The following is a 24,901-nucleotide window of genomic DNA, read 5'->3' on the forward strand; positions in this document are numbered from 1 at the left end:
GCACAGATAGGTGGCCAGGTGGAATTTCAGATCGTCCGACTCCGCACTGAGGAGGGCTGTGTGTGTGCAACTTCGGGCCGCTCCCCAGGGTGAGCTCAAATAATTACCAAGTCATTTCCAGTAAGTCCCTGCCTCGAAGGCCAAGGTTGCTCTGACAACCACTCTGGGTGGATCATCTGTGGGAGCTGAACCTGGAGCTGAAAGGACAAGCCTTCATTGTCAGAGCTAGGAGCTGCAGTCCCTTCCCGTGACAGCAGCAGCAGCTCGGTCACGCACCCCTGCACCGCTCGGAAGGATGCGCGCCCCACCTGGGCGCTGCATGTCATGCTGCAACACAGCTCACCCGGCTGACATCCAGCCTGGCGTCCACAAACACTGCGTGTGAGCACAGCTCGTCGACTGCCAGCTGGATGCAGGGTGAAAGCTGTGTGTGTCCATGGGTGCATGTCTTCGCAGGGAGGTGCTGTGGACCTGCCCACCTCGGTGTCCAGGTGCTTGTTGCAGCTCTTACCATGGCTTCTATTTCCACGTTGATGGGGGTTCACCCGAGCTTGGATTTGTGTGCATGTGATAGACCAAAGGGAAATATTTACAGCTGTTGTCATAGGCATGTGAAGAAATCTTACGCTACTTTTCAAGCCGAGCTTTTCAGACAGCCAGACTCGGCGTGAGGATTCAGAGAAGGATGCTGGCTCTGGTGCCAAACTTGTGGTTTTCTCTAACTCATTTTGCAGGGCCTCCTTTTGCTGGCTAGAAAGCCTTTGCTTGAAATGCAATTACCCTAATGTAGAGAAGAGAACAGGCATAACCATACCAGAAGAGAGGAAATTTCCTCACATCTTCCCTTCCCCATAAGCAGTGGCACATTTTCTGGACTTTCCAGATAAACAGGGAAAGACTTGAGCTGGATCCTTGTGTAAATGTATAGCTGCACAGCCCTACTGCTTTTGGCAGAGCTTAGCTAGTAAATCTTAGATCATAAGAAGAGGTAGGTAGGTATAGGGCCAGGTGTAATCTCAGCAGGAGTGCGAATTTATGCAGTTTTGTGGAGTCAGTGAAGCAGTATCAGTGGAGAGTCTAACCTTTGGGTGCATCCCTTTGACGGCAGCATGGCAGTGAACTTCCTCTTAAAACTGCCTTGCTTTTGTTAACTCCTACATTGTTTCTGAACTGCCATCCTTTTTAAAATGTATTTTTTGTAATGCATCTTGGCTGGTCTCTTTCTCTGATATTGTCAGCATTTCTGGTTCTCTCTTGTATCTTTTCCGTTCATTCAGTTCTTCACTTGTATTGCCACTTTTTATTTTTCCCTGCTTGTCTACTTCATCATCCTTTCTCTGCATTGAGCAGTGCAAGATGCTGGGATTAACTGAACTGAGATATTTGTATAGAGTGGATTGACACATGTACCGTGGGGCTTGTTTTCACCATGCCATCCTTCCCCTCTGATTTCTTCCTGGGTCTTTGTGCAGCAGTAGTGGTTGTGCCTCACTGGGGCTGTCCAAGATCCTGTCCCTCTGACACCCTTCATCAAGTCTCAGCTTGGAAAAGGCTTGCTGACCATGGTGGGCCATTCCAGGAGTCTGGAGCCAGGATATCTGCTTTCTCCTTTTCCAGCTGGAGGTACTAGGAAGAAGTACTGACTGTGATCATGGTATTGAATTCTGAATGTGAGTCAAGAAGACCATGGATCTTGGAGAAGTCATTTCCCTTCATCCCTATAAAGAAGGTCCAGCTAGCTCTGAACTTCGGGATGGTGGAGGGGACCTGAGCTGGTGACTGTGCTGGATAAAGGTGCTGTATTCTCTGGTCCACATAGAACAGCTGCTAGCAGAGGTAAAGCTGCTGTCACTTGCCCTTGTTCATTCAGAGAACCAGCTCTGAAACCCATGTAGAGACCTGGCATGCATCAGAGCTTTGTCTGTTTGCTCAAAACCCAGAGAGGTTGTAGAAGAGGTATCCATATCACATGCCATGTAGGCCTGGAACAAGTCGTGTGTCTGGAAGAGAAGATTTGAAGCCTGGAGCTGCAGCTGAGGCCACTTCAGCAGGTGTACTTGAGCAGAGGGAGGTCACAGGTGTGGTGGAGTTCTTCTAACAAGCAGGAGACTACAAAGGGCAGATGTCCAGCTGGGGTAAAGGCTTTGAGTTTGTGTGCCTGTGAGGGCAGGATGGAGGAAGGGAGCTCCTAGTGGATGGGATCTAAAAGTAAAGGTTAGTTTTGGTGCAGTAAAGAAATAAACAAAAGAGATTTCATAAAAGAAAAGAGTGATTAGTCCGTGCAGGAAGAGGGGTGTAGCTCGTGGTGAGAGCTGAGAAGTGGACCTTAAGAAGGAGCAATGACAGACAGAAACTTGGACAGTGTATACAGAAGAATGTCTACACTGAGAAGATATGGAAAGCCAGGTAAATAATCATGTAATGATGAATAAACATCAGTGGGTAGATGGATGAAAATGTTGATGCTGTGAAAGTGTGTTTGAGTTATGATATGTTAGCTGTAAGGTAGCACCTAGTCTGATGAAGTTGGGTTGGTGTATTTGAAAAATACCTACGTAAAATATCGTGAGCCTGGTTAACAAGATGTAGGAGCTTCAGTTAATCATGCTGGGTGTGGAAGTGAGCATCTTGGGGGAACTGAAAGAGCAGCAAAACAAATATTGTTGAATGTAATCAGCTACTCAGGAAGGGGCTGGAACATAACCTTGTCCATACATGTAGAAATCTTACTGTATTTCTCTAAAGAAATTGGTAAGGATAGTATGGGTCAAAATGGAATGCGTGCTATCCAAAATAATATTGGTTATGAGTTTCTAGCGGTGAGGCTCTCCCATAGGCCCTGGACTCATTAAATGTGTTGTACTGGCTTTGATTTCTCATGTATAGATCAAAAAAAGTCAAGAAAACATTAGTAACAGTGGCTGATGGATTGTTGTTTCAGATGGTGCTTCCTACTTCAGGCACTTTTAGTATTACTTCTTCAGAATAAGAAACCAGCAAGTTGTAGAAGGGTTGGTGATCCTAGTTGGTAAATTTTTAAATGAAGCAGTGGGATAAATAAATATATACCTGTAGCTCAGATGTACCTGTGCTGGGTAGGTGTGAAGAGTCTTAGGGCCCAAGACTGAAGGATATGCATGGATTTCCTAAACCATCAAGCAATCAGCTTCTGGAGCTCTTAGTTACTGGCAAAAATCAGTTATTTGTGTGTATGTTTTGTTTTGCTTTGGTTTTGGTCTGGTGGGGAATCATGGTGTTAGGCTCATACAATGAGATGGAATTTAATGACCCAGGAGCAAGCTTCCAGTCTCATGGCCCCAAGATGAGGTGTTTGCAGCTGTGCAAGTTGTATGGTGAGGATGGAGGCAGTGTTCACACTGCTGTGTATGATGGGGGAGATGAAAGCAGAGATGCATAACTAAAATCTGCTGGGGGGCTTGGCTAAATGTTGCATGCTGCAGTCATTCCCTAGCCTCAGGCAGCGGGGCAAGCTCAGAAGCATCTCTGCCTAGCAGCTGTTTTGTAAATACTTGGGGCCTGCAGCTGTACTGTAGCTCTCCTCAAGCCCCTGTTTGTCTTGGTTTGCTGTGTGACTTGGTACCCCACATCTGAGATGGCTGTGTGTGCCCTCAACATGCGGCAGCTCTTTGAAGTTGGTCTCATCAGGTCATATGAAGATGAAGGCACTTCTTACAGAGAGCGCTTTGTTCCCCCTTGGCTCACTGCAGTGGGACTTTCCCTCGGGGAGGGGGGTCTAGGAAAGCAGTCCCCACTAGGGGAGTTGGGGGGAAGGTGTCTGGCACTTGTGGTATCTTCTGGGTTTCGTTGAGGAAGGTCTTTGCTGCAGCACGATGCATAATGCCGGCAGGCAGAATGCTAGAGGGAGCCATTAGCGAGTCACTTTTTGGTCTTGTGGTCCGTGTTGTTGTCATCATTTATTCACATATCAACTCATTTGGGGTGAAGAAAGATCTCACTCATGCGAGTGCAGCATGCTCTGACCAAGGAGCGGTCTGCTATGCGTTTGTGCTGTGTTTGCATTTTAACTTCTTAGACTAATTTTTCTTAAGAGGTTTCTATTCTTCTCTGCTCCATTTTCTGGTTCCTCGAGGAACGGCTTTAATAAAATGCATGACCCAGAGTCAGTCCTAGATAGAGTGACTCTGGCTGCTCTCCATGGAGGCCTTCATTCCTCATGGACTGTTAGCATGGAGCGTGACGAAGATGTCTGTCACAGTGGACTGGTATGCTCCTGGCAGCTGCTGCTGGTGGCTGCCATGGCTTGGATCAAGTGCTTGTTCTGCTGTCTTTGTGCATCTGTGTCTATTGTGAATGTGTCTTCTGCATACTTGAGTGACAGTCAAACCGCTCATTAACATGTCCTAAAGAGTTATGGCAAGGGGAAGACATTTCGTGGGAGCATCCATCTTTTTGGGGTTTTCCTGAGCTCAGCTCATAGCATTGCATCACTTGTGATTGTCTTGTAGTATTATTATATCCTCACGTCAATGCATCAGGATTGATCTTGGTGTGAGTGCTTGGTTTATGGTCAGCCTTCTCTTCTGCTGGAAACCACTTTGAAGGTGGACAGAAAGCATGTGCCAAGTACCCAACTCTTATCAGTTATTGCTGATGGGCTGAGACGGGGCTGCTGTGTAATTCCCCCACTGTACATAAAGCTGTTGTGGATTTCTGGCATAGCCTCGATTGAGAAGGGTGTTCTCAAGCACATGCACTGAGCTAGGGCAAGACCTACTGCCTTGAAATATGCACCGAGTTCCTCAGTACCAAAGAATGGAACAGATGCAGCAGAAGACATGGGGTGTTCTACAGGCTTGTCCAGCTAACAGCTGGGACTTCATTGCCTACAAGTAGGACCTGAACATGTCCAATGGCTTGAGGTTTCAAGGGAACTTAGCTTTTATGGTGTTGGTCTCCAAAGAGATATGATCATATGCCCTATCTTTTTTTTTTTTGGACAGTCTATCACAGTGATGAAATCCCAGCATGCTGGTGGGAATTCCAATACCTGCTGCTCCTCACCAGGCCAGTAGCAAGCCACAGGAGCACGCTTCTTGTCCCCCCTCTTAAACACACAACGGTGTTTGCCAAAACAGATTATTTTGGGCATTTTCCTTCCAGGTCACTACAGGCTGCTTTTGATGCAGCTCTCTTCTTGCTGTTCAGCTTTGGCTTTGAATAACATCAAGCTTGCAGTTTTTGTGGTCTTTGTCGCATGTCACATTACTGCTTGGCCCTTTTACACTAATAAATAAATAATTGCCTCAGTGTTTCTTTTTCCCAAGCTCAATTTTACCTGAAAGTTAGCAGTTAAAAAAAAAAAAAAGTGGGTATGTATACTTATACAAAGGACAGCAAAAGATACTGTTGATAGACTTGCTAACTGTCCTCCTCGTGCTGAGGCTATGTGAGCAATACTCTGCTTTCAACAATGAGGGCTTGAGTATAAAGTCCCAGAACAGACTGTGTTCTTCTGCCAAAACACTGAAATGTGGAATCTGCTCCTGCCAGTTACTTAAAACATACAATATTTCTTTCTCTGTCTTTGAGCTTTATACTATCACTCATTGTCATGATGTGGGATCGGATTCAATCCCAAATAGCTTGGCAGGTCTGGAATCCCTGGCTTTTCTTCACTCTCAGGTTATAGTGATGCTGCTTGGAGAATGTGCTACATGGAGTAAAAGTCACCTACTGCCTCCTGTAAATCTGTCTTCAGTTGTGATGAAAGAGATACTTTCATTTAAAGTTCCTGCTTAATCCAGCTCCTCTGTTGGGGTACTACGTGGGACACCACTGAAAGAGTTAAGCAGCCTTGAGAACTCACCGAGATCTGAATTCTAGGTTGTTCTAAGTCACTAATTCTAGGCCACTAAAAATGGCAATTGTTCTGAATAATCTGATAATGTTCTCTCCGTTTGTGTTTCTTTGTTTCAGGGTGTTGTCACTCCATATCTGTCTGGAAGTGAGGTAGTGGAAGGACTTCTGGAATAATTCAAAACTTTTCCTTTGTTCTTTATCCTACATCTTTGGCCCATATGGGTATATGCTTGAATGCCCAACCCTCTCAAAATGCAATGGGAATTATTCTCCTCTTCCCTCCTCCCACTTACAGAACTTGGGCATTTCAGGCTGGGAATTGGAATTTTACTGAACTTTCTTTATAGCAGCATACATCTGGGCTCTCAAAATAGGCTGAGCAGAACAGGCTGATGTTCTCGGTGCCAGGGAAACATTGTCTCTGGGAAGGAACATAAAGCATGTGGTAAGTGCCACAAGCAGCTAGTAGATCAGATGGTTCCTATGGCATTCTCTTAGGAAATACTTCTCATAACAAGATTCAAAGGAATATGTCTGTTACTTGGAGCCATCTGATATCTCTTCTAATCTGTTTGGATCTTTAAAAGCTCTGATATTCCACCTGTGTGCGAGGGATGGGAGGTTGTTAACCACTTTTGGTTTGTGCAGCATTCAAGCACAGTCAACCCTTTTTCTCTTTAGTTTCTCTCTGAAACCACTGCCTCCACCAGATGCGCCTCAAGTCCTCTGTTTTTATTCCTTGTGCCCTTGGGCTTCATGTTGGTCAAAGGTTTCGGAGTTCAAAAGGCAGACCTGTGTCTAGGAAACAAACTTGTTAGCTGGAACCAGGATTTTCCCCTGCCTTAGATCAGTTTTGCACAGTAGTCTCTTGCAAATACCCTTGGTTTATGCTGGAGGGCTGGGTCTGGGGAACCGTTTGGCCTTTGCACCGGCATTGCTAAGGATTTCCTTGTGGAGTGTTTTCAGAAGACATAACTGCTGTTTGGTGTTCTTACCTGATTGTGTGACTGGAACACAGTTAGGGTTTGTGTAGAAGGGAGGGAAATACAAGAGGAGCACTCTGACTTACAAGTGCTCAAGGCTCTTCTGGACATGCATTTGGAGTGCGCTGGAGTTACTGCATCCAAACACTTCACTGCTTGTTGGTGGAGCCAAGGTAGCTGAACCCCAGCTGTGAGGATGTGTGCATTAGCTTAGCTTCTGCCTAAGCCCCTGTCCTCGTAGTCCTCTGCAGCTCTGCACTAGGCAGGGAAGATGTTAGAGCTCCTCTCTGGTTCCCTTGCTTTATGGGACTGAGAAACTCTGCCACTGATGCTACATGTCAGCTCACTGCAAACCTGAGTCCCTTTTAAGCTTTGCTAGATGAAGGAAAAGGCAGTCTACAACCTGCCAAGAGACAGTGTGAGCTGTCTTCAGAGTTTTGACTGTTTCTCCTCACTCAGGAAAACATACAGTATGGACAGACAAGGGGGAGACATGGATCTCATAAAATATATCTCCCCTTTGGCTTGGATTATAATAACAAAATGTCTGAGTCACCACATGGTACATTGATATGAAGCAACTGCCTGCAGAAAAACCAAAGCCATGCATTTTTCTGAAAAACGAGGGGGAAAGAAGAAGGAAAAAAAAACATTTATTTTCATTCTTTTGGCTAGCCTAATTTTCTTCTATTTCTCATTAACCTTTAGAAAATAAAGCTAGCTTTCCTGAGGGAAAATAACACTTCTTTGCCTCACCCCACTAGAGCTGCCCTTCAGCAGCCAAATTTAGCTAAAGGCATGCAGTGGTTTCTTGGCCTACTGAGTTGAGTCTTACTTCTGGTCTGCAGGGGACCTGCCTCTAGGTCCCACAAAAGCTATTGCTGAGACTATGGAAAATTGTCCATCGCTTGGGCCGGATGCGAAGCCCCCTGGAGGCCACTGTAGCCACTAGAAATGCTGATGAACTGTGGCATAACCCTCTTGTTCATGCTGATTGCTGTTCAGATCCCAAGACCATGAAGAGATACCGGATCCCTTCCAAAACACAAAGTGTGGAGTTCCTCTCTAACCTCAGCCTTTGAAGCTGTTTATATAAGCTCTCTGCCCCCTAAGGAGAAGGGGATGGGTATCCCCAGAGGTTCATTTGCCCCAGCTTACACAAAGTGTCCAAGATAACTTCCTTCCACAGGACTGTAATTTCTCCAGAGGATATAAAGGAGACTAGCTGACTAGCATCGATGCGTACTTCTGTCAGCTAGAGATAGATATCAGGAATGCCTTACAAATGTGGTGGCTTCTGTAAGTGGTTTCTCTTGTATTTTACAGATCGCAGGTCTCCTTATCTTGCATGTTGACAAAGGAATATGGATTTTGAAACTCCGGCTCCTTTATCTCCAGCTAACCACAGATTTGTGTAATGTGTGGCTGGATTTTCATCTTGGGCCATACAAAGCCAGTGGATCAATGCCAGCTGCTCACACTGAGGCTTCAAGTAGGCTTAGAGCTTTAAAGGAAGCCATTAGAGATGTGAAGTATAACAAACTGTATAAAGAAGTGTGTATAAGTCTATAGCTCGTGCTCCAGATTGTCTGTTTAGAGAATTTCTATTCTCACCGGAGCAAAGCAGCATGGTTTTTGTGTAACCTGGAAATTTGGGAGCACAGTAAGAAGGTGTGCCAAAATGGCACTTCATTTATATCTCTTGACACTAGTACTAAGCAACCGTATTGGCATAGCAAGAACATAGTGGGCCACTTTTGGGGAGGCCCTGAAGGATGCAGTCTAAAACCAAGCTGTGACCTCTGTCAGCTTCAAATCTGCCCTTGTCTGGTGGCAGTCAGTGCTACTAGAACAAATGATCTGTGCATGTGTAGTACTTAATCCTTCAGATGTATTCCTGAAGTAAATGTCTGTGTGGCCAACTGAAGATGTGAAGAAACATTTGCGCTAGCTCATGTACTAGGACCATCAGTCATGTTAATGTAAAACCCTCCCTGAGCCCAGTAGGGCTTTAGAGAGGCACCTATAATGATGGTTGTCCCCATCTTTTCTCAAAGAACAAGGAGCAGAGCTCATCATTGCTCTTTCAGTGAAACAAGTTTTGTCAGAAGTCGCAGATCTTCCTGCGAGGGAATATTTCGATCTGAAGGATTTCATGGAGAGGCAAATGGAAAAGGGCTGGCATAAGCTATCCCATCCCATGGGCAGCTCACCAGCCAAGCCTTCTGTGCTTGCTAGGTAACTTTTTCCAGGCTGTGGAATTTCATAAACAGGATTCATCCTATCTGTCTTTCCCCCTCAGGTGTTTGGCATCTAGCCTAAACTAATTGTCTGAAGCCCATCTGTAGTCAGTGGCCATGATAGGTTGTCTGTGTGCTTTGTCCCACACAAAAGGATGGGGTGTGTCAACCTCTGGTTGTATCTGACTCCTTGTATTAAATATTGTAGGAGTTTGACTAGTTTACACTAGATACCTAACTTCTGTGCCTTCAAGTAAGATGCATCCCCCTTGCTGTGTGCTCAGGTCCTATTTAGGAGGAAGTTGAGGAAAAGAGTGATGGGGGAAGGGGTCAGGGTTTGTTCTCGGGGGGACAGATGAATGTCAGCTTTCTGTGGGCCAGAAACTTGTCCATGTCTGTGTCTACACACATACCTAGCTTGCTGAAGAGATGAATGCAGGAGTCATTAGCAATATGTTGTAACAACAACTTTATTGGTCATCAGAGTTGCGGACATATAACAGATGGTATCGTGCCTATAAGCCACTAGATGGTGATCTTTATATATATATTAGCCACGTGCCCAGGTAGGTGAAGACACCACTTTTTTTCTATAAACCTTCCCCCTGTCCCCCTCCCTCCCAAAGAGACCTTCCAGCAAAGAAGGTGAGCATGGGCCCACTTGGTTGGGACTGAAGCAATTTGCTCTTGCTGTAGGAAAGGAGTTGTCATTGAGAAAATGAGTTTTCCTTTGGTCAAGGCTTGGGTGGAGAGGAGACTGGTCATCTTGTCCTTCATCTGCACACCTGCACCTGTTTGGGGTGGCAGGGCCACCTGAAGTGTGCCAGTGCCTGTCTGTGGGGCTCAGTCATCGGGGCTCTCCTCTGCAGGGTTGGGGTGGGGATAAAGATGGGGCTGTGGGTTCACAGGTTCAACACCTGGAGGCTTAGTGCACCCAGATCCCTCATTTCAGCTTGGCTGCGTGGTTACCTTTGGGCAGCAGACAAGTAGCACTGGGTTTGTTTTAATCTAAAGGTAACCACGGCAATATTTGTATTGGAAACCCCACAACAGGGGGGCCTCTGTGCTGATGTTTGTACTTGGATGTGAGGTCCTCGGCAGGTTCTGACGTGGCCTTGGGGTCAGGCTAACGTCAGGTGGGAAGGACATCCTCAGGCTGTCTGGTCCAAGCCCCTTCAGAGCAGGGCCAAACAAGTTCAGGTTGTTCAGGGCCTTGTCCGGTCCTCCAGTCCAATTTTGACTCCCTCTGGGGATGGAGACATCAGCCTCCCTGAACTGCCAGTTCTGGTGGTTGGCTAACCATAAATGTGATCTTTTTTTTTCCTAGTATCTAACCAGATTTTTCCCCTGCTGTAGCTTGAATCGTTTAAGCACAAAGCTACCTGTGAGTAACCCATGTGTGACCAGCGGAGGGGTGTGTGGCAGCAAACTGGTATCTCAGTATCATCCGATTATTTCTAGAGGTAATGTTAAGCTGGTGACCATTCCAACTAGGATGCTAACGATCTAATTCATCATCAGCCTGTACTTAGGTTGTTTATAGCTCCTTAAACTTGCAGATTTAGTGTCCGTTTTATTGTACCTTGTGTCGAGGTACTTCTACCCTGAAGAAGCTGCCAGAGCAGTGGTATCCATACCAAATCTTCATGAGGACTCAGGGCAAAGGGGAATGAGAAAAGCTTTGCGGGCAAGATACACATTGTCTAACTTCAGAGGAGCAGCACACGAAGCAGTAAGCAACCCAGGTTTATGGCACTTAACTGACCTGTCCCACCAAGCACCACCAAGCGTACTGAAGCTCAGCCAGAGCCAGCTGTGGGGCTGTTCACCCCTGTGAAGGGCCTGCAGCTGCTGCTTTACAATTTGGGTTGTTTCTGGGAGAGGAGGGTATCGCTGGAGCACTTTGGAGGACATGTCAACCTGCAGGATGCCTGACGCGGTGGGCAAGGTAGCAGAAAGCTGGATGGGCAACCCAAAGAACAGGCTGGCCTGCTCCTTTTAAGGTACACTGCCCCTCTCCAGAGGCTTCCAAACGCACGTCTGCCAAGGTACACATATAGACATCTATAAAGGAGGGCTTGTTAGCCTTTCCCAGGAGGAGGCCTGTTCCAAAAAGCTTGCCTCTCCCTTCCCCAGTCAAAGATGACTAACCTCATTCCAGTGAGATCACGGTCAACGTGACCAGAGAAGATCGAACATAGCCAGACCTATTCTGGAAGGTGAGGACAGGGCCTTAGCCGGCATCCAGGGCCCATCTGTGCGAGGAGGACTTCCACACGCTTGTGCAGCCTGGGCCCAAACCACATCTAGCTCGTGCCCTGTGCTGTAAACACCAAGCACTTGGAGCTGTGGAGCACCACCCAGCCGTGACTCTGCATTTTCTCCCATACTGTCAAAGCAAAATGCTCGAGAAAGGCACCAGCTTAGCATGAAACTGCCTCGAGCTGAGTAGGAGCGTGATTCCCAGAGCCAGCCGAAAGCCAGGCGTAGCCCAAATCAGAGTTGTGCCAACCCAGAGAGCATCGGCCACTAGATCTGTCCGGACCTCCCTGCTCCTTGCTTGTTCCTCTTGGTTTCGAGGATGCCAGGAGGTGACAAGGCTGGGACTGTTTCTGGACCCTGTGGGTTTTTTTTCCTCTCACCATTCCTGAGAGAGGTAAACAGCTGTGCTTTGCCAGCTTGATGAGAAATGCCTGTAGCTGCATTTACACTGGGGACAACGACTGTGCCTGCTGCAGGCTGTTCTGCTCCCTGGTGGACCCCCAGAGATGGCTCCCGAAACCTCTGCCTGCGACCCCAGCCCTTCCTTCGCGCGCTCTCTGCCACTGCCTGACACGCGCGCGCGCACACAGCGTGTCTCCGCACACACCCCTCTGTTTTTCTTTCCTTTTTGGCTTCCTCTCGCTGTATTGTTTTAAGTTGGTGGCTGGGCTGGGCGCCAGTTTAAATTTCATCTGCCTCTCCTCCTCCTCCTCCTCTGCCCCCCTGCTCGTCTCCCCCTCCATCCCCAGAAGTGATACTGTTTACTTTCTCTGCTGCTTTCCCAATGTCTTTGTAGGCACTGTGAGGGATATAATCACCAGCTGTTGAGAGCTTTCTGAAACTCAAACTTCTTCCTCGGTGCCCCCGGGCTAGCGACCTCACCGTTAAAAATAAATAAAGAAATGCAGCAATGCTCGTCTTAAAAGACAAGAAAATGCATTTTTTAACACCCTGGGCTGGGGCTCGAACAATTGTGCCTGTTTGCTTCCCTCCCTTGTGTGAAGTAACAGGGCTTATATATAGACGGATGGATATCTACCTGGAAATAATGTATCAAAAAAAAAAAAAATAGGTAAATGCTTTTCCCTTTCTTTTATTTGGTGGTGCTGCTGGTTTTGTTTTATTTCCTCGGAGAGGAGGAAGAGCCCGCCGTGGAAGTGTCAGCCTCTGAAGGGCACTTTGTCTGCTGGACAAAGCCTCTGAAGCTCCAAGGCGAAGAAAGATTAGAGGATGAAAGTGTTTGCCAGGATCTCGTCTTCCTTTTCTTCTCCTTCCTCTGTGTGTGTGCGTCTCTCCCTTTCGGGGAGGAGGTGAAAGGGAGGTCAAACAGTGCCTACTGACCTCTGCCCCTTGCCCCCTGTGAACCAGGGGGAAGCCTTTGAAGTTGTAAAGTGCCCACAAAAACAGCAAAACCAAACACGCTGCTGGCTTTTCCCTCCCCTTGTCCCTGCCGCCAGCTGCCTAATGGAAGGTGACAGTACGGAGGCAGTGAGACGGGGGCTTGGTGCACCACCCCTCTGCCCTGGCCTGCACTTAATTGGCACCGGGAAAAGCCCACACACCCGGCCTGAGCTGGGGGGCACCAGGGAAGGGCAAAAATGAACCCTTGTTCCCCTCTTTAGGTGGCACTGGGTCTCCACAGGGGATGGCGAGCAGCCCTCCTGGTGGCTCCAAGGCGGTGACCCCCCTTCCTGGCAAGTATGGGGTTGAGGTGGCTGGAGTGGGCTGAAGGTCATCAGGGTGGCTGGAAAGAGGTGGCAGAGGTTCTCTGAGTTGCTGGTGATCCTGTTGGCAACTTGTGGGTCAACACCTGCAGCACCCGTGTGGGGTCCTTCCCTCCCTCCTGTAATGTCACAGCTACAATGGGAGCATCAGAAGTGCTTGTGCCTCCTTCCCTTGAGGTGTGGGCTGTTCTTAAAAGCAGCCCCAAAGCCTGCTGTAGGTTAAATTTTATTTATTGTCTCATCTGGCTGGCAGTAGCTACCCCCCCGCCCCAGCAGGGTAGGATGTTAGCACTGAAAAGAGGTGGATTTTTAACTTCAGTACTGACAGCATGATACCTATAAAATTTCTCCTCCTGTCTCTGGGGTTGGCATCTTACCACTGTCGAGCATAGCTTGTGATGTTTTGGACACCCTCAAAGGACAAGGAGGTTGTCCTCATTCCTGTGGGAACTCCTTTTGCTGTGGGGCAGAAAGTTGGCCCTGGCTGTCCCTGTCCCTGGTGGCAGAGCCTCCACCTGCAGGGTGCAGGGCTATGGTCTGATCCTGTTTGCTGCAAGCCGGTGCCTTGTGGAAGATGGCAGGCTTTGTCTTCTCTTCTTTTTGTTCGTGATTTAATAGCTCTTTCCTCTTGGTGTATCTCTGGTGTTGGACAGTGCTTTCATTTACACTCTGAGGATTCCTGCCCCCAGGGTTGGAGAGCCCCTCCAACAGCAGATGAGCTGTGACTTAGTGTCTAGCTTCATCACTTCATGCACAGGGGAACATCCTGGCTTACCAAAACTGGCCTTCAGCCCCCCAAAAGCCTGACCCTAAACCTCAGAAGAGCAGCCTGTGCCGAGCACAAGCAGCCATCTTTCTCAGCTAGCAGGTAGGCTCGTGCTGGCCTTGAAAGCAGCGCAGTTGGGAGCCGTGGGGGGGTTGAGACTTTCTGCTGTCTGTTTCCTGTGTTTAGCACGGTTTTTACACTTGGATGCTGAGCAGGAAATCCCAGCCCAAATGAAGTCAAACTGAGATTTGTCATTGACTTAGAGGAACCTGGGACTTCGCTCCTTATCTACAGTGGCAGCATTCATGGATTCATATAGAATAAAACTCCTCTGGCTCTCGTTCTTCCTACACTTCTGAGTGCCCAGATAAGCCCTGTGGGTTCCAGCTGGCATTTCTGATCTCATGTGTCTGGGGCCTGATAAGATGTTACAATGTCCCACGTACAAAATCCCGCTCGGCAGTTTTACCTCTGCTGTTCCTGTGTGGGTTTTTTATGCTTGCAGAGAATGAGGCTTTCCTGGCTGATAACCTGTCAGGAGCACAATAGTTAACTATGGCTAAATAACTAATGAGCTGCATGGTGGTGGCAAGCGATGCTCATTGCATCCAAACTGCTTTTTTTTTTTTGTAAGTTCAGTTTTGACCACGACTACCTCAACTGTTTGTATGGCTTTAGTCAACTTTTAGTCTTTCAGTGATCAGTGAATTGTTTTGTTCCTCATTTCCAGTTACTGATGCTCTCTGTAGCACCTCTATAGAAGATCTGATTTTATTCTGTCCTAGTTGGCTCTTACTGTCTCTCCCACCGAGAGCAGCACTGTTTTGTGTGCATGCCTAGTGATGGTTATCATTCTTCTATTTTTCACATGCCAGACTTCACCAATGTCCTAATAAATAAAATGTAGAGCTTGCCCCAGCTCTGCCATTCCAGCATGCGAGGCAGCCTCAGGTTCCCCGTCTCAGGTGGCTTCCCTGGGCTCATACCATGCTTGCTACGTAGAGGAGATGTCAGGGATTTCTGTCGTTGTGTAACATTCGCCATTTAGCACAGCGGCCTGCCTAAGCACTGGGTGGACTAAGAAGAGGGGAAGGCACCTCAGGGCAGTGGTTTGGACCACATAAGTAGAACAGGAGCTAGGTTCCTACCCTCTGGGCTCTGAATCATGTTCAAAAAATGTCTGCCCGTCTCTAGAGCTTGCAGGGAGTCTCAGTTTCTGATGTGGACATCTTAGTGAGGTCCACATGGTGAAATAGTGTGAGCCCCCCCCCCCCCCGAGCGTTTGCTTGAACATCCATTAGAGTAAGACTGTGCTCCCAGTGTCCTCAGGCTCTTCTTCAAGGAGAGCTTCTCAAGGAATGGCTGCTGCTTACTGCGGTTCTGGCAGTCCAACCCAAGGTAGGACTGACCTTGGCAGACATTTTTAGGGAAATCTCTTTTCTGTCTCGTCTTCAAGCTTGGTGTCCTTGTGTGTGTTGGAGACAATTTACTGTGTGCACGTCACTGCTGTAGTTCCTGTGAGTGCCTGCCCGCTGCAGCACTGCTGGGAGCCCGACCTCCAAGCTGCTCTGGTCTCTGCCCTGGGCTTGTAACTGGACTTGGTGCCTCGGAGAACATCCTTTGTGCTTTAGATTCCTCCCTGCTTGCTGGCCCCTTGAAGAGGGCAGTCAGTGCTGGCTTCCAGGTGGTTCTGCCCATCATGAAGCCAGCTCTATCTCCTGCTTTAACTTGGTTTGAGCCCAGCTGAGTAGCAGAGTGTGTTCCTGGGTTTCTAAAAAGCCTGTGTTGAGGGTTCACCCTCCTGTGACCCAGAATTTGTGGGCTAGGATGGAAAGCATGAAATAGGACTGAATAGCCACATCTTGCTGCATGACCAAAATATCAAAGCTCTTCAGTACTTGGCTCCGTCACTGATTTGGCTGGGTGCTCTTAAGTAAAACATACTCACCTCTCCTGTCTCTGTGTGCATGTCTGCAGTGCAAAACAATGAATGTTTCTTTGCAAAATTCTCTCTGTGGACTGCAGCAATGTAAGGATTTTCCCTTTAAAGAGTTTTCTTTAATATTATTTCTTAGCTTTTCCTGCTGTGTCCGTATTAGAAGGTGAGCACTCCTGTGAGTGGGCTAATTCCATGTAAAGAAAATGGACCTGCTCCAGCACGGCCAGAAGCTTTTTCAAGTGTCTTTATTTATTTATTTTTTTTTTAGCAGCTTGCAGTCCCCTCAATACTGCCACTGCGTGGGGCCCCTGGAGCCCAGCACCTTGAGGTTTAACACCCGTCTCTGTTGAAGTCCACATGGCTTCACACCGTGCATCCTCCAGTTTGCTGCCCTTTTTCCACCCAGCCATTTAGGCAGCTTTTTGTCAAGCACTCGTTTCTTCTTGGTAGCCCCCATAATAAACAGAATTGCCATAAAAGCTCTGCCTTTTGTTTTTTTCTTTTTTTTTTTTTTTTTATTATTTTTCCCCTTTTTGATACCTGTGAAGCTTTTGGGAAATGAAAGACAAGCCCCCAAACCCTTTCTGTTCTTCTTAGCTCCTTCAGGTACATCTAGTGTCCTACAGGTGGTGAGATGCACAGCAATGCATTCTGAGATCATCCTAAAACATGATGGCCACGTGTTTGGACAAGCACTATGCTGAACCATGGTGCAGAGGCGTTTTGTTATGGTATTATTCCAGCAGGTGCTTTTCAGCTGCTTCTTGCTTCCTACTTTAGTGCATGCGGTGTCCTGAGAACATAACCGGTGAGATGTTGGCTATGCATAATACAAACACAAGAATTTGTGAACACCAGAGGCTTCATCTTGGTGGGCTAACGTGACCCCAGGTAAACATTTATCTGGTTGTCTGTTTGCTCTGCCAGATACTCCTGCTTTGGGGTAGAGTCTCAGTGCTGTCATAGGACTGTGTAATTTGTTTTCCTCTAAGCTTGCAGCTGGAACCTAAACAAAAAAAAATCAAAAATCAGATTTCTCTCTGCCTTGGATTTTCTCCTGTGAATGAGATTGAAATCACCAGTGCCAACTTAGGGAAACAGATTTATTAAGCACCAGATCTGTCTTCCTTTTCGTTATCTCTATCACTGTCACAGGGTTGGGTCGTAGCCCTGGCAGAGCAAGAGCTTATATTTAGGTATAAAGCAGAGGAATTTGTGTGCTGGACAAACAGTGCAAGCCCCAGGACCAGGAGGAGCAAGCGCAGTTCAGGGAGGCACCGACGGCACCATTTCCAGTGTCCTTGCTTTTAAAGGGCAAGTTGGCTTCTGCTGCTTGGCGTCTATCAACACGTAACACGGTCAGCCCCTTCTTTTCTGAAAAGTAGGTTTCCATTTCAGGGGGGCTGTTCAAACTGCATCAGGCCCTGGGCTCTGCCTTCCTCTCCAGGAGGGCCCTTGGCTGGCCAGAGCCCTGTTGTCGCACAGCCATCCACACACGGCCTGAAACAAGCCATCAAGGATTATTCCTGGAGTGATTAGGGACAAGTTCTAACAAGCCTTCATAATAATGCAGACTATTTAAAGCTGCTGAGGGCTGGGATCGGATGGCAAAGGGCAGGGTAAATGAAAACAGGGTAATTTCTGGGGCCATGGACGTGCTAAAATGGGAGGTGGGGAATGCGTCTGTGGGTCTGTGGGGGGAGTTGATTGGAAGGAGGGGAACATTATAATAATAGTTAGCATTTATATAATGCTTCATGTATTTAAAACACTGTACAAACAGTGACCAGAGAGAAGCTGGAATGCACTGCACGATGCCCAAGGGAGATCTTTTATTTTTTTTTTTTGGTATTGATGTAGGGTAGAAAGTAGCGCCAGTCAGGGGAGCAGCAGCATGACGTGCCTGCCATGGGAATGGGTGTCACTTACTGCAGCAGGCCCAGAGGGATGCGGGAAGAAATGGGCATGGCTGTGGTGAATGGAGTTCCCTGGGGGCCAGTGGGGAGGTCTGGCTCTGTCACGCCTTCTCCTCTGCCCTTGTGAAGGTGTGAGAGTGTTAAAGTGCTATCCGGGGCTTCCTCAAGCGACAGCGCGTTGCCCTTGGTGCATTGTTAGCTTGGCAAGATGTGAACAATTAGGTGCTGCGCCCAGCAGCTGTGACTTCTCTCCCCACGGGGTCAAGACCAGCTTGGAAGAGTTCAAAGTCAGATGGGAAAACACATTTCCCTAGAGCCTTGACACGACGAGGTGAGAACAACTGCAAGTTCAGCTGCTGCCCATCTCAGGCCTACAGGAGAACAGCGGGGTCCTTACCTGCTCCTCGGAAACCCTTGGTTTGGGGATGCACATCTTCCAGCAGCTTGTTCCCTCTGAGCTGATGGAGAGCATCTGTGGATTGATACAACCAGAGCAGCAGCAGTTCGTGGTAGCTACGAGAGACCTTGCTTTTTCTTGTCTTCGTAGCATTAACTCTGGTTTCTGAGAGGTCCTGGAGCTGCCTGTAGCCCCTTAGGCTTTTGTTAGAGGGTTTTTGTCTTGTGGTCGACAGACTGCTGGGGGTGCCTTAGTTCCAGGATGTGTGGGAAGCAGGCACAACCTCTTCAGAAATAAATGGTAGTTGTGTTTGGTGCGTTACTGAAATGGCAAGGAAGGTGGGATGAATCCTGGCTTCCTTGCTGAATTGAAAACAGAGGGAGGATTTTTTTCTTGCATTGAATGAAGCACTTGAGGTCAATACTTTAACCAACAGGTCTCTATCAGGATAGAATCTAATTTCGAACCAAAAATTCATGTTTTCTTTGGCAAAACAAAATGGCTTGAGTTTTGCCCACTCTACTTTATATTCTGTCAGAAAGAACCAAAGCACCAAACCCAGCAGAAGTGTGATGATTGTTTTCATTCCCTCTAAAAAAACATTGCTTGATGAAAGTGTTTCCTTGACACCTCTCCTTTAGCATCCATTCTGGGCATCTGAGCACACAACTCTTCATGCAGGATATATGACTGGGTTCATGGTACACCCTACTTCCAAGCTGCTGCTTTTATTTTTGATTTTTTAAAAACAAAGTATTAGCCAAAGACTGCAGAAGGAGTTGGGAAATCTGAGCACCCTCTCAGCCTCACTTCCCCCAAAAGGGAGGGGAAAACATCTATTTAACCTTTTGGTTAGAGCTGCCGTTTCTAAGGTGCTTACAGAGTGGAGGTGGCTTGGCTGTGAGGGTGCTACTCTAGTGCCTGCCCCTGAAGGTTCCCATATCCCATGCGCATGGGTTTATAGCATATTTTGCGTGCTCTTCCTGAGTAACGTCAGTGCTATTTTGTAAGACGTTTCCTCTTCTAATTCAGGCTGTTCTGCAGCATTTTGCCAATTCCTGCTGACTCTTGATGCAGAAATACATCCCTCTCCCTGAATGGGAACGCCTTGGTGGTTCCTGAGAACTTCCTGGGACAGTCCTCCTCGTGGGCGTCAAGAGCTGCGCAGAGCACTTCTGCTTTCTCTGGGGTGCTTCTTGCATCCCAAAAGACTACATGCCTTGTGACCTGCACTGCCATTGCTGGCTGTTGGCAGAGATGAGAAGAGCCAACCTGTGCCTTGAGTAAGTTCTTGTGCCAGCACCCTCAGCTGTTACCTGCATGCACTAAGTACTGGAGGGCAACCTTTTCCTGCCTTCTCCCGCGTACTCCGGTGTTTGGTGCCTACCTGTAGGTGCCTACCAAAGGCCACACAAGAAGGGCCTTTGTCTAGCTGGCAGACTTGGGGCAGGTTGCTAAATGCCAACCCTAGGAGTCAGTGAGTCACTGCGAGCACACGCATGCAGCTCCGGAGCATTTTCCATGCAATGTGGTGAAGTCACTGACAGAAATTGTCATGAATCACTGGGGCTGCCGGCCGGGGAAGGCCCAGGCTGTGAAATCAACTCATGTTATCATCTATAATGATGTGGATATAAAACACATTAATAATGGGAACTTGGCATATGCTTTGCACTCACTTTGCCCCAGCTGGCCCACGAGCGTTTTGCTTGTGCTGATGGCACTGTTAGGAAGCCACTGCTTTTGAGGAGTAAGTGCCTGAGCCTGTGCCCCGTAAGGGAGATGCCCATGACTCTGGCTCCAAGCAGGTAAATAGTGAGCAGCAAGACCTAGTGTTAACCCTGCTCTGTCTCCCTCTCATTCTTCCCCATTTCTTCCTTTTTTTGCATCAATTTCTTAATCTGTACTCTGTTTTTGTGTCCCTTCTCTTTCACCATTCCCTTACTCCCCCACTTTTCCTCCTCTGTTTCCTCCCCGCTTTGTTCTGCACAGAAAATAATTGTGATGGATAGTTTTCTCCTTCGCCAGCCAAAATTCTGCACTCTCTTCCTGTAAATAGTTCAATATCATCATGAGACAGCATTAATTTGTTAGCATTTTTTTATTGAATGGGCAGCATATTCTTATGTTTGTTTCTTCTGGGAGGTTTTTCTTGGTGTTTTTTAGTGTCTTAGTCTTTTATTAGTGTTTCCTCTTGCCAATATTTTGCTGCGGAGTGCTGCCTGGTCTTACTATGAATGTTTTGGTATGAGGCAAAGAGAATTCATATTTCTGGAAGATTCATTCCCTTGGTATGTGCTTTGGGCAAGACCCTGTCTCCATGAATATGCCAAAGGCAGAAATTCTCATTAATTCCTGTGAAGAGGAGGACTGGACCTTGCTTCTGCACCCACAGAGGATTGCCCTACGCCGTGTGTGTCCTCGAGGGAGAGGTCTGGCTTGGGCAAGAGCGGGTGAGACGAGACTTGTGCGTGCTGTCTCCGTGGGACAGGATGCAGCCGAGATGCACAACAGACTTGACTCGCAGTGCTGAAAAGCGTCAGCATCACGAGCTCAAGTCCCCAGTTCCCTTTCAGTAAACTGGCAAAACCTCTCCAAGTTCACTGTCAGGATTGCCAGCCTCAGCGGCGTTCAAAAATCATGAGTCAATTGTCGACAAACCATGACTCTGGATTAAAAGCCACGAGGCTGGAATACATACCTGTTTTTCTTTTACCACTTTGTGGGCCTGTAACTACTTTCAGGTGTTGCCTTCAAGTTTTCCTGTGCAAGCATAGAGGCTAGGAAACATTTTTATTAATAGTAATAGTACATTTCACTTTGATTGGGTTATAAATAGTGCAGGGAAGTGATGGGGAATGCAGTGCTTTTTCTTCAGCTGGTGAAGTCGAGGTCCACAGGTTGTATTTCTGCTGCTCATAAGTGAAAGCAATGATGACTGTGGAGCTGAGGAGGTGCTGGGCTGGAGGCCTGAGGCTATGGACATGCTCTGCTGAAGATGTTTTACCCTGGATAGCTACGGCAGAGGCAGGTCTGGTAATGAGAAGTTGTGGCCACGTGTTACTTGCAGCTCCTCTGTCATCTGCTTTCCCAGAAAAGCAGCTGGCCTCTGGTGGCCAGTGTGCTGAGCTGTGGTGCTTCACCTGGCTGCATCTGAGAGCTGTGCATGCCTGCAGACAGCAAGAATGCCTCTTGCCTGGATAGGATGCGTGAAGGAAGGCAGGAGCAGTACAGATCACATCCTAAGAGCATCTCCTGCAAGTGTTTGGAAGGTGCTTTTAAGCAGCACTCCCAAAAAGTTCACTTTTCTGATTTGACAGTAAAAATGCAAGCAGGGAAAAAACAGGAATTGGTCTCAAGGAAATAGAAACGTCTCAAAACTTCAATTTCCAAAATATAAATGAACATGTGGAATTCTTTATTATCCTCCTCACCTTCTCATCTGTTTTTATTCTGTTTTGCCATGAAAAGGAGGCAACAGAGGAGGAATGAAGAAAAACAAAGCTAAAACCAAAGCTGAAAAAGTTTCTTGTTTTCTGTTTTTTCTACTGAAAAATTAGAAAAATTTGAGGGAGGGGAGAAGAAAATGCTCATAAATTAATTTTCTTTTGAAGAAAAACCACTTTTTGTTTAAAGAAAAATATTGCTTTGACCAATTCTGTTCTTGTTTGAGCAATTCCATGCATGAAGAAAGAAGTCTGGTTTCAGAATTCAAGTTCTGGATCCATGGTTTGGCTGGGTGCCTTCTTTTTTAAATGTGAGTGTAGGTAAACATATGTGAGCTAGAACAGTTCCTGCAGAATAATGAGGCTATTTATTTGGAGTAGCCCTTTCCCTCCACCTCCTTATGACGTGTTTAATTTTCAATGACTAACTGGAATGATGATTAAGACCTCTGGGCAGCAGCCGCTTGTCTTCAAGAGTAGTCTAACTTCCATCTCCACCATAAATAGCTATATACAGTTTGCCACATTTCTTCGAAGAAGGTTTTTGGACCGTCTTAACCAGATTTTCCAGGAATCTCCTCTCCCTCACACTTGGAAGGCGTTATTAAGTGGTGCCTTTCTCTTTCCATCCTTGTAATGCATCCCAAGGGCTCAGATGAAAGGCTAGGTCCAATGATTCACATAAGCACAGCAAAATAACATCAAAGAGGAAAAAAAAAAAAAGGGTTGTGACCAGGAGAGTGTTGGACAATGTGGCCTCATTTATGTGCATCTAGTTGTGGTGTCTCTTCCTAGATCGCTTTGGCTTGGAGGTGAAGGATGAACACCTCTGTCTGTGAACCAACCTGGGCTTTCCACGTGGTGCCAGCATGGTGGGCTGCTCTTCAGGGCACCCAAATTTCAGGGTCAGGGGAAAGAGAAGCTGAAGTACAAGCAGCTCTTGGGCATATCTGTATGTGATCAAGCCGCTCAGAGGAGCATCTTCTTTTGAGGCCCTCAAATAATTGTCTTCTCCTCAACAATTCTCGACTAATAACGCTTTTCTTTCTGTCCCAGTGGGGTGCACTGTGCCATTTCTCAACAATGCATGAATTTTTTTTTCTATTGAAATAGTATGGGGTTTCAGTTTTTTAAATTAAAAACTGAATGTTTTTGAAAATATTTTTTCCCACATGAACATTTCTGGTGACTTGCAAAATCCTTTTCTGTTAAGTGTCAGTAGTAGATTTTTAACCCGTTCTAAGAAACTTCCTCCTGGTAAAAAGGACTGGTGTCCTACACCCTTTTAGGAACTGCATCTCTCCCCTTCCCTTGCTGAAGAATGATGATCTCAAAATTCTGTTTCTCCCCTTTTCTCCCCCTGGCATTCTCTGTATCTCCATATTTTTTCCCCATCCATGCACAGTACTAAACATTAGTAAGAATGATATTTCTGAACGTGGGAAGTAACAGAAATGGCACAAATATTTTAGATGGGATTAAAGAAGTGATTGAAGCCATGCCTGATCTATAAGGGTGGGTTTTCTGGAACCGAAAGCTGTCATACTCCTGCAGCATTTTCAAGGCCTGGTGTATGATTTAATAGCTTTGTATGCCCAATGTACAGTTCTACAAGAACTTCCAAACGGATCTCATTTGCTAATAAATTCCAAATTATTCTTGCCGACTCTTGGGTTTCTTCTCTATTAGATTTTATTATAGGACTTTTTACATAATGGGAGAACACAAACAGGAGACTTGGAGCCACAGTTTCAGAGCTCTTTGTTCTGGGGTTGGGAAATCAGTTTCCAGATGTTGACCATGTTGGCAGTTTTTCATTCTTTTTTTCCTTCTCTTTTTCTTTTGTGTGTGTATATGTGTTTGTATGTCTTTCTCTTTTGACCAGGAGTGAGAGAGGGAAATTAAAATGATGAATGAAATAATGAAAATAATAAAATAACAATGGTCAAAATCCTCTTTGTTCGTGAGTCATGACTCAGCTGAGGGCAGCAGCAGGAGTGCTGCTGTGAGTCTGCTCCGATGTCAACAGCAGCCATCACTACAGGGACACGTTTAGGTACTTCTGGTGGAAGAGGTGGAGTCTGGGGGATGCACGGAGAAGTTTGCTGGGGACTTAGGAGGATTCTTGGGTCCATGCTCTCTCCCACGCTCCCATTTCTTTGCGCTGCTCTGGAAGGACTACACATCTCCCCAGCTGAGGCTTTTCCCAGCATGGGGTAGTCCACAGATGGCAAGGCTGGCTTCTAAATTAGCTTCCCACAGCACAGGGTGTGGAGGGGGTGGCCCTTCACCAGCTGATGGGGGAGAGAGCCACTCTGAGAATGACTCCCTAAACCAGGGGTGAACCCTTCTTGTGTTGGAGGTGCTCAGGCGATGGAGCAAGTCCTCCAGGTACTCGTGTGAGCCAGATTGGCTCCTTTCTCCCTCCTCTTTGTGTCTTCAAGAGAAAATCCAAAGCTTGCAGTACCACACAGAAGTGACATTGTGCTCCTGCTGATCCCGATCCCCTTGATCAGCCACTGAAAGGGACCCCTGCTCTGGCTACTGAAGGGTTGGAGATGTCTGCAGGACAGAGCTCGAGTCTTTTGCCAGGGTTGCATGAGTGAGAACAGTAGGATTAAGATATATTAATGTTGTACGTGCTGTTGCATCCATCCAGGCAATCTAGCCCTAGTCAGTGCCATCATTTCCATTGTTTTGCAGACATCCGTTTCATTCCAGCACGGGGAAGGACACCAAGCGAGTTTCTTGTTAGATATCTGTTGGTGGGGCTTTAGCCAGAGATCTCTAGGAGTGAATTCTGAGACAGTGAGGTGAAGGAGAGGGTTTAAGTCTGATGGGGAGAGGAAAAGTCGCTTTATGTCTCTAATCCTTCCACGTGTGGCGAATATGGAGTCCCCTTGAATGGTTTGGTGTTGACTGTGTAGACAGCCCAGGCAGATGCTGAAGGAAAAGGAGGGAGGGGAAGGGGGATTCAGCTCCTCCAGCTCTAAATGTTGTTTTTTTTTTTTTCTTTTTCTTTTTTTTTCTTTTCTCTTAAATCACCGCTTTCAAGTTGTGGACACATCTGGAAGTAACAGCAAACACGTGTAGACTGTGGTTTTGGAGGAGGGGAGATGGGATTCATATGCAAGGGAGGGTGCCGTCCCTGTCCTGACAGCATGACCTTGGAGGCAATTGGAGACAAACTGGAGGTAGAGGAAGAACTCCCCAGATCAAAGGGGGATCTCCATCCATCTCTGCCATCCCCACTGGAGGAGCTGGGAGGTTATTCTTGAATGTAATGGACATGCACAGAAGTTGTAACACATGACTCGCTCTGGTGGTTATAATGAGATTTGCACCCCCTACTTAGATGACAGATGAGACACAAGGCTCAAGTCGGGT

General features: G+C 47.0%; 1 long non-coding RNA gene across 2 annotated transcripts in view; it reads left to right on the plus strand.

Moving 5' to 3' along the window:
• LOC137857215 (uncharacterized) overlaps nucleotides 1–24,901 on the plus strand; it is a 183,194-nt gene that overhangs the window by 29,139 nt on the left and 129,154 nt on the right. The window lies entirely within an intron of this gene.

This window comes from Anas acuta, chromosome 5 (assembly GCF_963932015.1).
Source record: "Anas acuta chromosome 5, bAnaAcu1.1, whole genome shotgun sequence".
Lineage (NCBI taxonomy): Eukaryota > Metazoa > Chordata > Aves > Anseriformes > Anatidae > Anas > Anas acuta.